At 44.4% G+C, this 15,634-nt stretch overlaps 1 long non-coding RNA gene across 1 annotated transcript; it reads left to right on the plus strand.

The window, feature by feature from the left end:
* Positions 1–1,678: 1,678 nt before the first annotated feature.
* Positions 1,679–7,118, plus strand: LOC125618724. The gene is made up of 3 exons (XR_007350136.1): positions 1,679–1,878; positions 3,408–3,454; positions 6,240–7,118. It is a non-coding gene; the product is annotated as an uncharacterized LOC125618724 (long non-coding RNA).
* Positions 7,119–15,634: the final 8,516 nt, after the last annotated feature.

Consider the following 15,634-nt stretch of genomic DNA (forward strand, 5'->3'; position numbering starts at 1 on the left):
GGAGAGCTCCTGAGGGGGCTTGAGGAGCCGTTTCTCAGTTCTGGGGGTCAGCAGCGACTGAGACCATTGGGAGCAGGAAAAAAGTGAGGGGAAAATGAGGGTAAAGATGAGGGACTACGAGCAGGGCCAGATTATCCAAGAGGATTCTGAAAACAAGAAGACCATCTGTTTTCAACAATCAGAATTTAAGGTTTAATGTTGTACAGCACCATCCGGGTATCACCTGGAGCAGGGGTGGGGGAGGGCTAGGGTAGAGAAGGAGAAAGGGACTTCTGTAATTAAGGACTCAGTTACTTTCAGTGAGGAGCACCTGATCTGAATGGGCAGGGGGGGAGATTAAAAGGGAGAAAGAAAAGTGAACGTGGCATCCATGTTCTAAGCATCTGCTATGTCTTCGGCTCCATGCTAGGAACTGGGAATACAGATGAAACTCTTATGCCCTGCTTTCATGTCAGAGAAAAGTTGGTCCTTAGACCACTGTTCACATGAAGGCTCCTAAAGACCTTCACTGGATGACCCAGATGATCCCGCTGAGACAGGCTGCATGCACATCTGATTATCTTTGCTGGACTCTCTTCAGGAGGAAGCACAGCCTCTAGATTTAAATGTATAGTTACGTTCATGTAATGAAGTTTCAGTCGAGGATGGACCATGTAGAGGACAGTGGTCCCACACAATTATTCGAAGGCTAAAAAACTCCTATTAAATAGTGACATCATAGCCAGCAGAGCACAACACCTTGTTCTGGTGTTGGTGTTGGGGTAGGTGTGAACACACATACTGTGCTGGCAGTTGTGTAAAAGCACAGCAACACCAAGTGAGTTCTAAACCATGCAAGAGGCAGTGGGTTGTGGGAATCAGAAACGAGGGCATTCAGTTTTCTTATTGGGTAGGTCGTAGGAAGCTTCAGGGAAGCAATGTCCATTTCAGCTGGACCTTGGAGGATAAGTAAGATTTCACAGGTGGAAAAGATGGAAGGAAATGTTCAGGCAGGAATTGTAGGGGAATTCATGGAAATATGTGAGCATGCATTGGGGTCTGGGGGAAAGTGGCTCTTCCTCTCAACGTGCCTTGAGGGAGGGTGAGGACATGGAGTGATGGGTACAAGGGAAGGTGACAGACCCCCAGGAAGAAGCTCAGCAACTGGCCCATGGGTGGACAATCAGGTGGGAGGCAGCATAGCAGAGTCATAGGAGCAGGTGTTCCAGTGAGTCAGGTAGCCCAGAGTCACCTCAATTCCATCCTGTTGTTGCCCATTGAGTTTGAGCAAGTTATTTACCCCCCCTTGAGCCTCACCTTCCTGCTATATAAATAGAAGATTAGTACACCTACTTCTCAGAAGGGGATACCATTTAAAGGATGTCATGTTCAGAAAATGCTGAACCAGGGCTCAAAATTGACCCTCAGTGAATGTTGCCCCTTCAGGTGGAGTCAACGAAAGAAACCCAATTGAGCTTCAAAAAGTTTCCTATGTTGTCTTTCATTTCACAAATTGTTATTGACCACCTACCATGTGCTAGGCGCTGTGCTGGATGCTGCAAGATAGTCAAAGATGCAATCTCTCAAAGAGAGCATAATACACTTGGAGGAGTGATTCCCAAAGAGATCAAAAGTTAAGCAGCAGTCCAAGATGGCAAGCCATCAGAGAACCCACGTGTCCTTCAGAGGTGCTCAGCCTCTGCAATGGCACCATGTACTGAAGGACAAAGTGCTGCAAGTTCAGAGTAGGGTGAGGTCACAGAGGATTGCTGTGAGTTGGGAAGGTTTCAAAGACTAGGAGGAATAGGAAGATCCCAACCCGGAACGTGGTGAGTATTTGGAGAGACCGAGGAGAGGAGCCATCACATTAAGCGGCAAAAACACCAGCCCTGGCGCAAGGTGAGCTTAGGGGATGGTGTGGTTTGATGGTAGAAGAGTCCGAGGAGGAAAGGCTGAGAGGGAGGGTGGAACCAGATTATGGAAAGCCCTGGGAGTCAGGCTCAGAACTTCAATATCCAGTACAGGCAATGTTTTTCTCATTGTGTGCTCTGGGTCACACAGGCCTGTCCCCACCCCCATCCTGCATTTTTAAAATGCCACTTATTCTTTAGTATTTAGTTACTGCCTTGTACTGTTTTCTTTGTTGCATCTATGTGTCACCCTGAGCCTTAAGCAAGATTGTAAATTCCACAGTTCAGGTCACATAAAGTTTTCCTAAATTGACATGACTCAATAGAGGAGGAGCATTATCTCCCAGTCCCAGAGCCTGGGAGATAAGCAAGGTTTGCAGATATCCATGGAGAAGCTGGGGCCATGCTATTCTGATGGCTTATAGTAAGTCCCAGTCACTGTCCAGTCACCACGCTTGATCCCCAGCCTCATGTTGCTCTGATGATTGGAGGTTGCCTTGAAGGTTTAGGCCTCCAGTTTCAGCAATATCTCTATGGACCACATTTGGTTTTATTTTCCATCTATGAATACAGATCCTCAAATATAGGTAGAAGGAATGTGTGTCTCCTAGATTTTCCAGATCCCTTTGGGCTTCGTCTGATCAAGCTCTTTGACCTTCCCCAAACCAACCAAAGTCTCACCATTTGACTAGAGAACACCTGGGTCCTGAATCCTCTTATTGTCTAGAGTCCCCTGTTCCTTTGCTATCACCAGCTGCCTTTCCAAGTTTACTCCTGAGGAGGAAATCAACCAGGAACCTTAGGAATCAGGTGACTCAGGGCAGAAGGCAAGAACTGTGCAGAGCAAACACGGCCTGCCTGTGTGTTTGCTTTGGTTTAAAGAGTTACTGGGGATAGTATACTAACCTTTTGTTTTGCTTTCTTTGTAAATAGCTGTTTTAAGGTAGCAGTTTCTCCATGGGATCAGTCAAACAAATCCTTAAAATAGACCTGACCCCCTCTCTGTGGACCAGCCAGGATGGCAGCAGTGACACCTGGGCCATTGGCCCCAACTTCATGCCAGGGATATGGCCACTCAGTAGTGTCTGCATTCCTTTTCTATCCAGGGCACAGCACTTCATCTCACAGTCCCTTGAAGCCTCAGCCTTTGGTGGCCCCAATGCCACTCAAGTGCTAGACTCCTCACATGAGTGCCTGCCCCCAGACATGGTTAGAGACCCTCATTGTGGTATGCACATGAATGGTCCTTTAGTCTGGAGTCCCTGACTTTGGTTTTACAGACACCTTTTAGCTTGGTTCTGCAGGGCAAGAGCAGGTAGGGGTGAATATGGGCAAGAGGTCATTCATGGTGGTTCTGTCAAAAAGAGAGAGAGAAAAAATGTCTTCCTTCAACAGGAGCCTGCTCATGCTCTTGGGAGGGGGGGCAGCAGTCTATGGCTGGTCGGTTGGCTGGGTCATGCCTAGACCTCAAGGCCCCATAGACACTGACCTGCCTCTACCTTATCCCTCTTTTCTCAGATGCGTTTTCCAGTGGAGTGTGACCAGATTTTGAGGACACCACCAAGGTACATTCATAAATGCACCTTGTGCCAGCTCCTTCCTCTGGCCTTTGTTCATGATGTTCTTTTCTCCTGATAAGTCCTTCCCCATCCCCTGTATGCATTCAAATCCTTTCCATCCTTCAAGGTCCAATGCAAACCTACCTCCTCCACAAACCTCTGTGGAATATTCCTCACAGTTTGGCCCTGGTTCTTGTCTCCTTGTTTTATGTGGGTCACTTTGGTTTTTCCTCAAAGAGTCTGCAAACTCTAGGAAGGCAGAGACCCCATTGAGTTCTACATGCCCTAAAATCTCTCTTTTTTTCCTGTATCACTTATGGCTCCTTTGTTATTCACTTCTGAAATGCCCATAGCTACTAGCAGAAAGTGGGAGATCAACAAGTACTTGACAATTGGTTGATTTATTCATGTCTTGTATTAGAGAGAAGAATTAGCTAAATTGATAAAAGTTGAGCATGATCCATGTGCCTTATTCTGGAACTTTGACAATGAGCACATAATGGCTTTATGTGCATTTCTCTTTCATTTAATTGCCTCCTGAGGAAGACTGACTTTAGTCTTTTGCATTCTGTTAGATCAATTCCCATCAGGAAACATTAAACGAGTATCTATTAAGTGCACCTCACTGAGTAATCCTGATATTGGGATCTGAGGCCTTCACCCTGGAGTAGAGCATGAAGAGGGTTTTATTAGTCCTTTGTTATTTCCTTCTCAGCCCTGATAGGGAATGACCATGACAACTATGAGCAGTAGATATAGGCTGTTCAGGACAAGGTGAAAATGAGGGAGGAGATCTAAAGGGTGAGGACTTGGAATGAACGACTTCAGCTTCCAAGAGCACAAATGTACTCTGGCTGTACTGTGGCTTGAAGTGACTCAAATGACCAATTATGCAAGTGGCCACCAGAACCAGACAAGACCTCCAAGTAAGGGGAGCCAGCCCAGAGCTCTTTTGGGGAGATGCCAAAACTTCAACAGTCATGGGACAAAGTCAAGAAAGGTTCTTGAGAAGAGCTAAATTTATCCAGGTGCTCGAGGGCATGAACTTCAGGGGAAAAGGGCAAATGAGGAGCCACTTGCCTGCCAGGGAAAGAGGCGAGAAAAGGACAGTACCCATGGCTGGCCATTCACACAAGAAAAGAGGGAAATCTTTCCAATGCGGGCCAGCAGCAGCTGCCTAACTATATCACTGTGTGTGTGTGTGTGTGTGTGTGTGTGTGTGTTTAAACTTACTATCTTGAAGCCTCCTGACAATTGGGAGATGACAGAAGATCAGAAACCACATTGAGATTCAACTACTACCTCTGATGCTTCCTAGAAATGTAATGTTTTCCCATGGATCTAGGTTAAGAGTTGGTAGTTACAAAAACATTCCAACTTGTCCCCAAGGGGCAGACCATGCAATATGCAGTGTGCAAGAGCTTGGTGACACAATGGTAGAGTCCCACTTTCTGAGGACCTCAGAGAAAAATGCTGGGATCATGGTCAATGTGGACAGTGTGTCTAATGTGCAAGGAATTGAGAAAGACTTGATGAAGAGTTAACTATCCCATGCAAAGTTGGCTCTCAAGAGTGAGATGGGCAGCAGGAGGTAGGTGGTGAGGGGGCACTAGCTGAGTAGCTATTGGCACTTTTTGGAAATATTGTCATTCAGTTCTTAGAGATGAGTATCATCTCCTGTTTACAGATGAAGAAACTAGATTCATGGAGTTTACATGCCTTTAAAAGGTCCATTGGTTTCTGCTTAATTTTGCTCATATTCAAATCATTTCCAATAATTTTTTGGAAACTTTAGCACTCAACCCAAGTCTTAGTTTTGTTTTGTTTTTCTTCAAAGTTCTATTGAAAAAAAATCCTATTGCACTCTTGGGGAAAAGAAAAAAAAAGGTTCATTGATGATAATTATTAAAGTCAGGGTTCAAACCTGGCTTCCTAGTTCCAGTGCCTGGGTTCTTTCTACTCAGCTACAGAGAAACCCCAGAGAGCTGACATCGGAGAGTAGTTCGGGAGACTTGCTCACTAAATCTCCTAGATCTTGGACAAATCAAAAGCTAATAATCAGCCAATGCCCTTCACTGAGCCAACTCACCACTTTCTTATTTCTTCTAAAATTACATTTCTCTGAGAAATATACATAATGAAGTAAAAGGTGGGAGTCATTGCCTTTTTATTTTTGCTTTCAGCCTAGGCTGAACTTTTTGGTCACATCCCAGTCTCCCTGATCTTTGTCCTCAATGCCCGGAAAGTGCATATTTGCCCAGCCTTTCTCCCACATGGCTCTAAGCACCACATGCTCTAATCTGGACTAAGTCCACTTAGCAGAGGGGAGGATGGCCTTCTAGTGACCCTTCCAGGAAACTCCCGTCCTCCCCAGGTTCTCCTAGTAACAGTGCTAGGATGGGCCAGAGTGGGCAGATGCCTTCTCCACGGTAAGTTCTGGAAATGGCCCCACAGACAGTTCCATAATTAACTGAAAATTCTCACCCTTAACTCCTCCTACTTCTTCTTTTGGTCACTTGAAGCATTAGCCACAGTTAATTATAACACAATTCAACACTCAAGAGGAAAACCACCCATGAGGAACTCATCCCTCAGACATAGGAGACAGTCATTCAGAGATAGGTGTTGGCTGGTTCCAGAGTTCTTCATATTCTCCTTTACCCTTCCTGTCCTTAGGATTTTGTCTTGGACATCTTGTCTTAGTGCACTCACTCTCTCTGGGAAATCTCATCCTTCAGTATGGTAGTGATTGTCACTCCTAAGTCAGTGACTCTGAGATCTCTCTTTGCAGACCCTAGCACTCCCCTGTCCAGGTCTCTCAGGAGACAGTCGGTGCTCAATACATCTTGGAGAATGCAGAGGACTCTTTAAACCTCAAAGGTTGGCATCTCAGGCAGTCTTTGACTTGGTGATTTTTATAGTCCCTTATAATTACTGCTGCTTTGTGAGGCCATTTAGAGGGAGGGAAGACTCACAAACCTCAGAATTACAAATTTTGACCTTGCCCTGACATCTGTTTGCATCTATCTATCTGAAGGTTACAGGTCAAGTTCTAAAGTAGGCAACATGGAGTTCCAGCCGGGATTCTAGATCTGGTTATGATGCAAATTGGCTATGTAGCTTTGAGCAAGTCTCTTTGCTTCTCTGTGTCTCAGCATATGGTTGAATTGGATGATATCTAACTTCTGACACTTTTCAGTGAAAAGCATTCTAGCAATTTTGTGTCTGATTTTTTTTTTCCTAGACTTACTAGCTGATGAATTTTCCTGAGAGATGATAATGTAATCTTCAGCAATTGAGCAAATTTTATTCTGTTTGTTTGATTTTTCCTATAGCATTGTCCAGATATCTCCGAATGAGGCTTAAGAACTAGCTGTTGGTTTCAACACTATTCAAGATTAGTCTTCTAAATTTCGTTGTAGATGAACACAAAGCAGGCTTCAAGATCAATGTAACAATGTCTCCACCCAACACAAACACCTGTGTTTGTCTAACTTGTCTACTTTTCTTCCTCCTGAGACACAGTCTGGCAGGGTGGCTTTGACCCAGGCCAGAGTTGCCCTGCATGTATGATTATGCATGAGGAACCGTGACTTAACAAGCATGTTCAACAAACATGCCCAGTGCAAGAACAACGCATCTGAGGGAGTCATTACCTTTCCAGTTATCCATCTTGGTAGGTACAGAGTTATCCTAAAACTGGTTTGGGGTTACCACTTATTTCTGGTGGTGTTTTAGTCAGCTTTTTCACTGCTGTGACCAAAAACCCTGGCAAGAACAATCAGAGGAGGAAAAGTTTATTTGGGGGCTCAAGGTTTCAGAGGTCTTTCTCCATAGACAGCCAACTCCATTCTTGGGGGCCTGAGGTGAGGCAGAACATCATGGTGGAAGAGTGTGGCAGAAAGAAGTGGCTCAGGGCATGAGGGAATTAAAATAATATTCAGTATTGAGATTATTGGGATGATTGAAGGATTGTTCATGTGAAGCTAATTGGTGAACTATAATTTTCACCTTTTGATTTATTTTAGATAATTAATGGTTTCCTACTTATTTTTTTTCCTTCTTTTTTCTAATTTCTTTGAATCTATTGCTAAGTCCCTCCATTCCACTCAATATCTTATCTATATAAATTTCCAGATGGGAAAGCCAGCTGTGTATGGGTGATACATGTTTGCACACACCTTGAAGCCTCCTGTGTATACAGCTCCATTTTCTTCCCTGAAGACCTTTCTCTAGGAGTTGTGTCTTCTTGCTCCACTCTGGGCTAGTGCCCTAGGCCTGCCGTGAAGCTGTCCGTATGGGACTTCCCTTCATCATCATCATTTTTCTCTTACATTTTGTTCCTATTTCTTGCATCCCTTGTCTTCCCTTTCTTGAATGACATCCTGATTTTGTTGGATCACTGTCTCGAGAAATCCGATAAAAGGTACCTGTTTGTTTTTTAGGAGGTGAACTTCTGGAAATGTTGCTTGTACGACATTGTCTATATGCTATGTTCACATTAATTTGAGACTCTTAGGAATAGTTGAAAATCATTTTCTTTCCAAAAAAAATTTTTTTTGGTCTACTCCCTTCTAATGTTGTTGTTGAAAAGTCTGTTGCTATTCTTATTACCATTTCCTTGTATGTAACCCACTTTTCTCCCCGAAAGCTTTTGTTTATTCCTAGTATATTAGACCTCATGATGATACATCTTCAATTTTTTAAAAACATTCATTGTGTAATGTACTTGATTAGTCATTTCATTCTGGAAATTTTGTGTTATTCAATTTTTTGTACTATTTACTTGATACTTTCTTCTCTATGATTTTTTTCCCCATAAACTACCATTGGTCAGAAATATAACTACTTGGATCGATTCTCTAATTTTTTTCTACTTATCTATCATTTTTTCCTATCTATCTATCTGTATCTATATCTATCTATCTATATCTATATCTATATCTATATCTATATCTATATTTTAGTTGTAGCTGGACACAATATCTTTATTTTGTTTATTTATTTGTATGTGGTGCTGAGGATCAAACCCAGGGACTCACATATGCTAGGCCAGGGCTCTACGGCTGAGTCACAATCCCAGCCCCCTATCTTTTGAGAGATTCAACCTTAAGTTTTCTATATTTTTAATCTCTCAAATAAAAATTATTATATTTTTAATTCTCAAATACTTTTGAAATTCTCATTGTTCCTTTAGTTGTCACGATTTTTATAGGATTCTTATTTCATAGATATAATCTCTCTCCTATTACTCCTATTCACCTTTCCCACTATTACCTTGGTAGGTACAGAATTATTCTAAAATGGTTTGGGGTTTCTATGTATTTCTGATAGTAAAACAAATTGCCTCTGCTTCCTCCAGATTGTTTTATTACTCTTTGTTATCTCCATCTTTCATGTAGGAGGATTTCCCTAAGGAGCTGATGTTTTTCTGTTGTCTGTTTTTATTGAAGAGTGATATTTATCACATTGGGTGGGCCGGTTTAGGGTCACCAGGTGGCAGGTGGGCTTTCTTTGCACACAGCCAGTCCAGTTTGGAAGACAGAAAATGCAGAACAAAGTTTAGGCTCTAAATTGGGGCGTCAATGACTCAGCAAGGTCAAAGTACACTACTTCTCCCTCTTTCACTTTAGAAGGGCGGCTTTCCCCTTCCACCATCATTTCACTCTAGAAATCATCAAAGGGATTAGATAAGTGCTTATCTGCTGAGGTCATTTCAGATGCTATCCATAGCTTGAATTCAGAAATGATAAACTCAGATGCTCATCATCTCATGAAAACAGGCTGACATCAGAGGCTACCAGACTACCTTATAGAACACACCCCCAGAGTCTGCCCCACATCATGGAGCCCGAGGAGCACACTCTTTGAGGGTGGGTAAAAACAGACTTGGAAAAGATGAAAAGAAAGATAATTTGCATATTATGACTACTCAAGGAGTTGGAATCAATGTGATTGTTCTGAGCAAAAGAGTAGAGCTATTGTACACACACAAAATCCTAATATTCTGTGCTCTTTGCATTGGATTTTCTAGAAAATACCTTTTTTCAATATGTCTCCACGATTATTGCTACCAGTGAGGAAGTTTTCTGAACCAGGATGTTCATGTGGTAATTGAAAAATTATATATAAAATTCCCTGCAAAGAAGTTGAAATGTCTTCTCCATTGTCTGAAAACAAGAAGTCTGCAGATTTAAAATAAAAGGTGCCAGATCTGTGTTCCCCCCATTCTAGCCACGGCCTGCCATGAAAATGTATTTAGCTCTGAGCTCAAAAGGGAATATTTCTCTCTTGTTAATCTACCCACGCCTTTATCCTTTTAATAACCTATTCTTATTCTACTTACTTGTTATGATCAAATGTAAGCTTTGCTGACTATTTAATCTTATTGATTTCTCCTTTCTCTAAATACCTGCAGCATGGCTATGCTCATTTTAGCGTGTAGTAAATTATGACTTAGATTGTTGCAGGTGATCACCAGCATAAGCCTATCAAAGACCAGGAGAGGATGTAAATGAAGCCTACGCCAGGAGTCAGGTAGTAGAGCGCTGGGGCCTGCTGTGAGCTCGAGAATGAGTGCTGTCAGGAAGGGACAACCCTAGTCACTTGCTACCCACCAGAAATGCAGGTCAAGGGGTGCAGATCATCCAGTTTTTCAAGAAAAGTCAGATATCCAGATTTTATGACTTTTTAAAAGGATGGTTCCACTTTACAGAAACACTGTGTGGGTCGAACACAATGAGAGTTTCGCAGTGCGTGTTCACAGCCTCTGGCACAAGTCTCTCCCCATGGGGTGGTGAGCTTATCCAGCTTCTTGTTTCTCAATTACACATGGCGGCTCAGATACTAACCAGCATGTATACTATGTGCCTGATACATGCTGGCCCAACTTTCTAGAATATCACATCCACATCAAGCAAAATTATTACTTGAAGGTGGTGTAAAGAGAAAGCTCCCTATATAACTTCTTACCCCCAACCCCGTAGGGCTTGATACATTGCTTGGCAGGTGTAAATAAGCTATTACTGTATTGCTTATCTATTTTATTTTATGATTTTTGGTATTGGGGATTGAATCCAGGGCCTTTTGCAAGCTATGCAAGCACTCTACCACTGAGCTACATTGCCACCCCCACCCCCTTTTTATTTTATTTTGAGACAGGGTCTTGCTGAGTTAAGTTGCCCAGACAAGCTTTGAACTTGTGATCCTCCCCAGTAGCTGGGATTATAAGCATGAGCCATTGTGCCTGGCTTTTACCTCCACTAAATAAAATCCCCTCTTAGCCCTCCATAGTTGCTAGTAAGAGCACATACAGGCCACCTCTTCTTTACCATCTCCTTTGCTCCTCAGCATCCTACTCCACAGAAGTCACTCTGGATAGGCCACCAGTGATCCTTCAGGCTAAAAGCAGTGGTATGTATCAGCCCTGGCCATCTTCTTAGCTGATTTGAATCCGTCTACAGCCTTTGACGCCATCGATCCTTTCCTTTTTCTTGAAACTCCCACTTTCCTTGGTCTTTGGGGCTCTGCACCTTCTGAATTTTAACCTTTCTGGATGCTCCCTGCCCAGTCCCTGCATGGCTGATGGTCTGTAGGTGTCATTCCAGGCTCTCCCTCCTCCCTCCACTCTGTCACCCGGGGTGACCTCGTCTCTCCTATGACTCTCCCACATGAGCACTGATGTGTCCAGTTCCGTCTCGCTCCAGCTCCAGACTCATCTAATCAGCTGCTTTCTGGCAGTGTCTGTCTCCATTGATACTTCGCGCTCCATGCGTCCAAGGCTGAGGTCACCATGCCCACTGCACCTCCCGCGGCTCCCCTTCTGGAGCCGCTCTTCTTTGTGAGGGGCATTGTCACCCACCTAGTGGCCTGAACATGAATTCTGTAACTCAGTCCCAGTGTTGGATTTCCCAATAAGCACAAACAAGCACAGGCTTGGAACACCCAGAAAACAAAATCAAGGTGCCAAAAATATGTTGAAATGGTGTCATGCTTAAAAAAAAAAAATCTCTAAGCACTATCCAGGAAAGAGTAGAGACTTCTTGGACTTTTTTACACCTGTACTATGCCTTTATATTGTTTTGATTTTGAATCATGTAGGGTGGGTGGACATGACCTTTTCAGAGCTTAGAACTTCTGAAGTTCTTACTACGGCCTGGTCATTCTCAGCCGCCCCTTCTCCATGCCCAATTGGTTCCTAAGCCTTGTTTATTTTTGCCTCATTGACAACAATTGAACCACCTCTAATGCTATCTCAGGGCTTTTCTGTCTGCAACCTAGATTGCCATAGAAGCCTCTTGATCAGCTCTCTCTTGCCATCCATCCATCACAGAGCTGTGATCTGCTTCCTGTATGTCACTTTCCCTTTCTAACATCTCTCCACAGCCACTTAGTAACTTAGGAAGGTTCCAATGCCTAGCCCACCGACAGGGCTGCTCGCCTCTCATCCAGGCCTCCTCATCTTCGGGCTGCTCTTTCACATGTAGCTTCTTTCCACTTGTCCTGTTCTTACCCCAACTGTGCAGTCCTCACCCTCTGCCCCCACCTCCGCTGGGGAATGAGTCTTCCTGAGATGTAAAGGGAAATGTGGGAGACGAAAGCTATGGTCCAGAGAAGAAACAAATCCCTCCCCTCTGTGGGTGGAATGCAGTGTGTCCCCTCCCAACATCTTGTTGAAATGTAATTTCCATTGTGAGCTCATGAGAGGGTAGATACTTACACTGATGATGGTGTTTAGAAGTGGGGCCTTTGGGACATGACTGGGATCATCAAGGGGAGCCCACATAACTGAATCCTGGTAGCTTCATCAGAAGAGGGAGAGAGACGGGAAGTCAAACGCATGTGTGTTCCTGCCTCTGGCCCCATCATGCCCTGTACCATCTTGGGACTTTGCCATCAGGTCATCCGCCCCTGCACCTAGGACCTCCAGAACCATGAGCCAAAATAATCCTCTTTTCTTTATACTGAATCCAGCTTGTGGTACTGTGTTATTGACAGCAGAACATGGAACAACACACTTCCCATCTCTTAAAATCCTCCAAAGGAAAAATAACCAAACATATAGATAAGTGTATGTTCTTTCTGCCCCAGGGCTTGTCTTTTGAACCTCACTTTTGCAGGTAGATTCAATGCTGGGGCCACATGCAGAAGAGGGCCATTGTCCTCTGCATCTCAATGCTCGGTCAGTGAGAGCATCTTCACGTCACCAGCCACGAGCCGCCTCTCAGCTGACAGAACCCGTGTCCTCTGTCAACAGGGCCTGGGGACACTCCGTGCACCTCCGGTCGGGGCTCAGCCTTGGAGAGAGAAGGGCATTACTCACTGGAGCCCCAACCTCACTCAATGCTGTTTGCCCATTTCCACCAGGGGGCTCGCAGGGCTGGGGGAGAAGCCGGAGGGCACAGGAGAGTGGAGCTGTTTGTTTTCCCTTTTGTGTTAACAATACAACATCTGTTCCCCAGCCTGGCAGCTGGACCCAAGTGAAATGATGTGACCATTCATTGCTCTGGGGATCAGGGGGTGGGGAGTGGGAGAGGGAAGGAGGGCGGGAGCCAAAAGGGCTGAACAATAACAATAATGAGAAGATCTTCAATACATTGGGCAGGCTGGGGCCAAGAACCCGCGGAGCTGGGTAACCTGATGTTCTGGAAGATCCACTTGTTGTCACTAATACACTGAAGAGCAATCTGCATGCGTTTTTAAAAGAATCAGTGAAAAGGATGGTATTTACCTAGCAAATATCTATTTTGGCTCAGGCACTTTGATTTAAAAAAATGTGTTTATTTACCTAAGAGTGAAATGGAGAGAGATGGAAGGAGACCAAAAAGAGTAACACAAGAGTTAGAGAAAGGGCAGGAAGGGGCAAGAGGACCCATGGTCTCCAGGTTTCTCTCCTGCCTCCCTCTGTTCCTCCTCCTGGGCTGGCTCCTTCCCAGCTCTGCAGTCTAAGGCTGGACTGTTCTAGGCCTCCGTCTCTTATCTGCACTCACTCTCAATGTTCTTATTTAGTCTTGCAGCTAAAGGATCCATTAAAAACTGGCCATTCCCAGTTGGCCCCCAGCCCACGTCCATCCCCTGAATTCTTTGTCCTGTGTCTTCAACTGCCGGCTCCCCATCTCCAGCTGGATGGATACCTAAGCAGCCCCAGTGAACTTCTGATGCAGCTTCATTCTTGTCCCTTTTCTCCCTCTCGTATCCTACAACACACTGTTGGCAGATCCCATTGACTATAAATGTCTCCCAGACCCACACTTCTTCCTCTTCCTGGATTGCTCTTCTGAGATTTGTACTTCTCTGACTTACTCATCTTTACCCCAGCACCCTCTGTCTTTTCTTGGCTTATTTTTCACCATAAACGTGTGCCATACCCACAAAGTTCCATCTTCTACCTTTGTATTTGAGTTGCCTCCACTAGTGGTGACAGAAGTTCCATATGGGCGGGGATTTTTGTCTGTTTGGTACTTGGCTCCACCCTCAGCTCCTAGAATAGTGATTGGCACATAGAACTTGCTCAATAAATGTTTGATGAATGCCAAATTGATGGTTAAAAAATAAACAGATGCATGAACCCTGTTATTGTTTATGGCAGGATGGCTAGGCTGCTAGAGGCTCTTCGCACGCCCTCTGAGCCAGTGGGGATGTGTTTGTTGAGTGGTTATTCTGGGTGTAACATCTCTTCCCCTGATAAATTACTGGACAGAGAAGGAAAGGTACAGCTTTCTGTCCTGGAGTTCCATTATGGGGAAGGGATTTGGGGCTGCCTGGAGAAAAGACACAAACAAAGGCCTCCGTTCCAGTGCTCAGAGCGCCCTGCTGTGTTTTCTTTAGAAATTATGATTTGTTTGTTTTTTGGTATTGAGGATTGAACCCAGGGATGCTCAACCACTGAGCCACATCCCCAGCTCTTTTCATTTTTTATTTTGAGACAGGGTCTCGCTCAGTTGCTTAGGGCCTTGCTAAGTTGAGAGGCTGCCTTTGAACTTGCAATCCTCCTGCCTCAGCCTCCCAAGGCAGATGGGATTATAGGTGTGCACCACCAATATAGGTGTGGCCTTCCTATGCCTTTTTACAGATTGGCAGCTATTGAAGACTCCTGGGCAAAAGCAGTACTAGATTACAGTGCCAGTGACATGGGGACAACCATCACTTAGACATAGCAGAGGAGAAGATTTAGGATGCAAATGGTTAGGTTAGGGCCTGAACTCTACACCTCCCAGGGAAATCACAACCCTCTGCTGCCCGGGTGCCTGGAATGTGGTGACCTCTCTGATGGCTTTGTTTCTTGACTCACCACTTTCTATCCTTTAGGATCTGGGACTAAAAGAAAGAAAGTGAAAGAGTTGTCTTTCCCTATGTTAATCCAAACTCCCTACATTTGCACAATTTGCTGAGAACTTCCAAATGCATTCTTTGCACATTGTGTGTGTGTGTGTGTGTGTGTGTGTGTGTGTGTGTGTGTGTAAGGAAATTGTGCAAAGTATTAGGGATGTTAGAAACAGTTGAATATAGCATGAGGAGTGCTCTGGAATGTTAATGTAATTAAAGCAACACTGAAAAGTTGTAGACTGGCTATTTCTTTTCACAAATTTGAAAACAGATTTAGAGATTAAGTTCAGAATACATGGGGATCACAACAGTTCTGGGAACGAAGCTTGACCCCAGGTGCTTTGTCCCTCAGTTCAGTTCTCTGACCTTTCTATTGTGTGCTGTTAAAAGGTGACTTTTTCTTTTTTCTTTTAGTACTGGGGGGTTGAACTCAGGGGCACTTGATCACTGAGCCATATTCCCAGCCCTATTTTTGTATTTTATTTTGAGATAGGGTATCACCGAGTTGTTTAGAGCCTAAGTTTTGCTGAGGCTGGCTTTGAACTCATGATCCTCCTGCCTCAGCCTCCTGAGCTGCTGGAATTACAGGCGTGCACCACTGAGCCCTAAAGGCAACTTTTCCAATCATGTCATAAACCCACACTAGTAGTCACACTAGCCCACAGCTTTTGTCTACTTGGGCTGGAGGAATTAAAGTGGCTCATAAGATATGCTCGTTTCTCTTGGAGTCTGTCTGCTCAGGTTGGAGAGAAGACCCAGTCATCCCTGATCACCCTTTTGGGTCTGCCACTCATGATTATCCCAGCCCTGACACTTGTAAGTGAGAGACACTGATGAAGCTATTTAACCTCTGTCAACTTC

Source organism: Marmota marmota, unplaced genomic scaffold, assembly GCF_001458135.2.
Source record: "Marmota marmota marmota unplaced genomic scaffold, marMar, whole genome shotgun sequence".
In the NCBI taxonomy this organism is placed as follows: domain Eukaryota; kingdom Metazoa; phylum Chordata; class Mammalia; order Rodentia; family Sciuridae; genus Marmota; species Marmota marmota.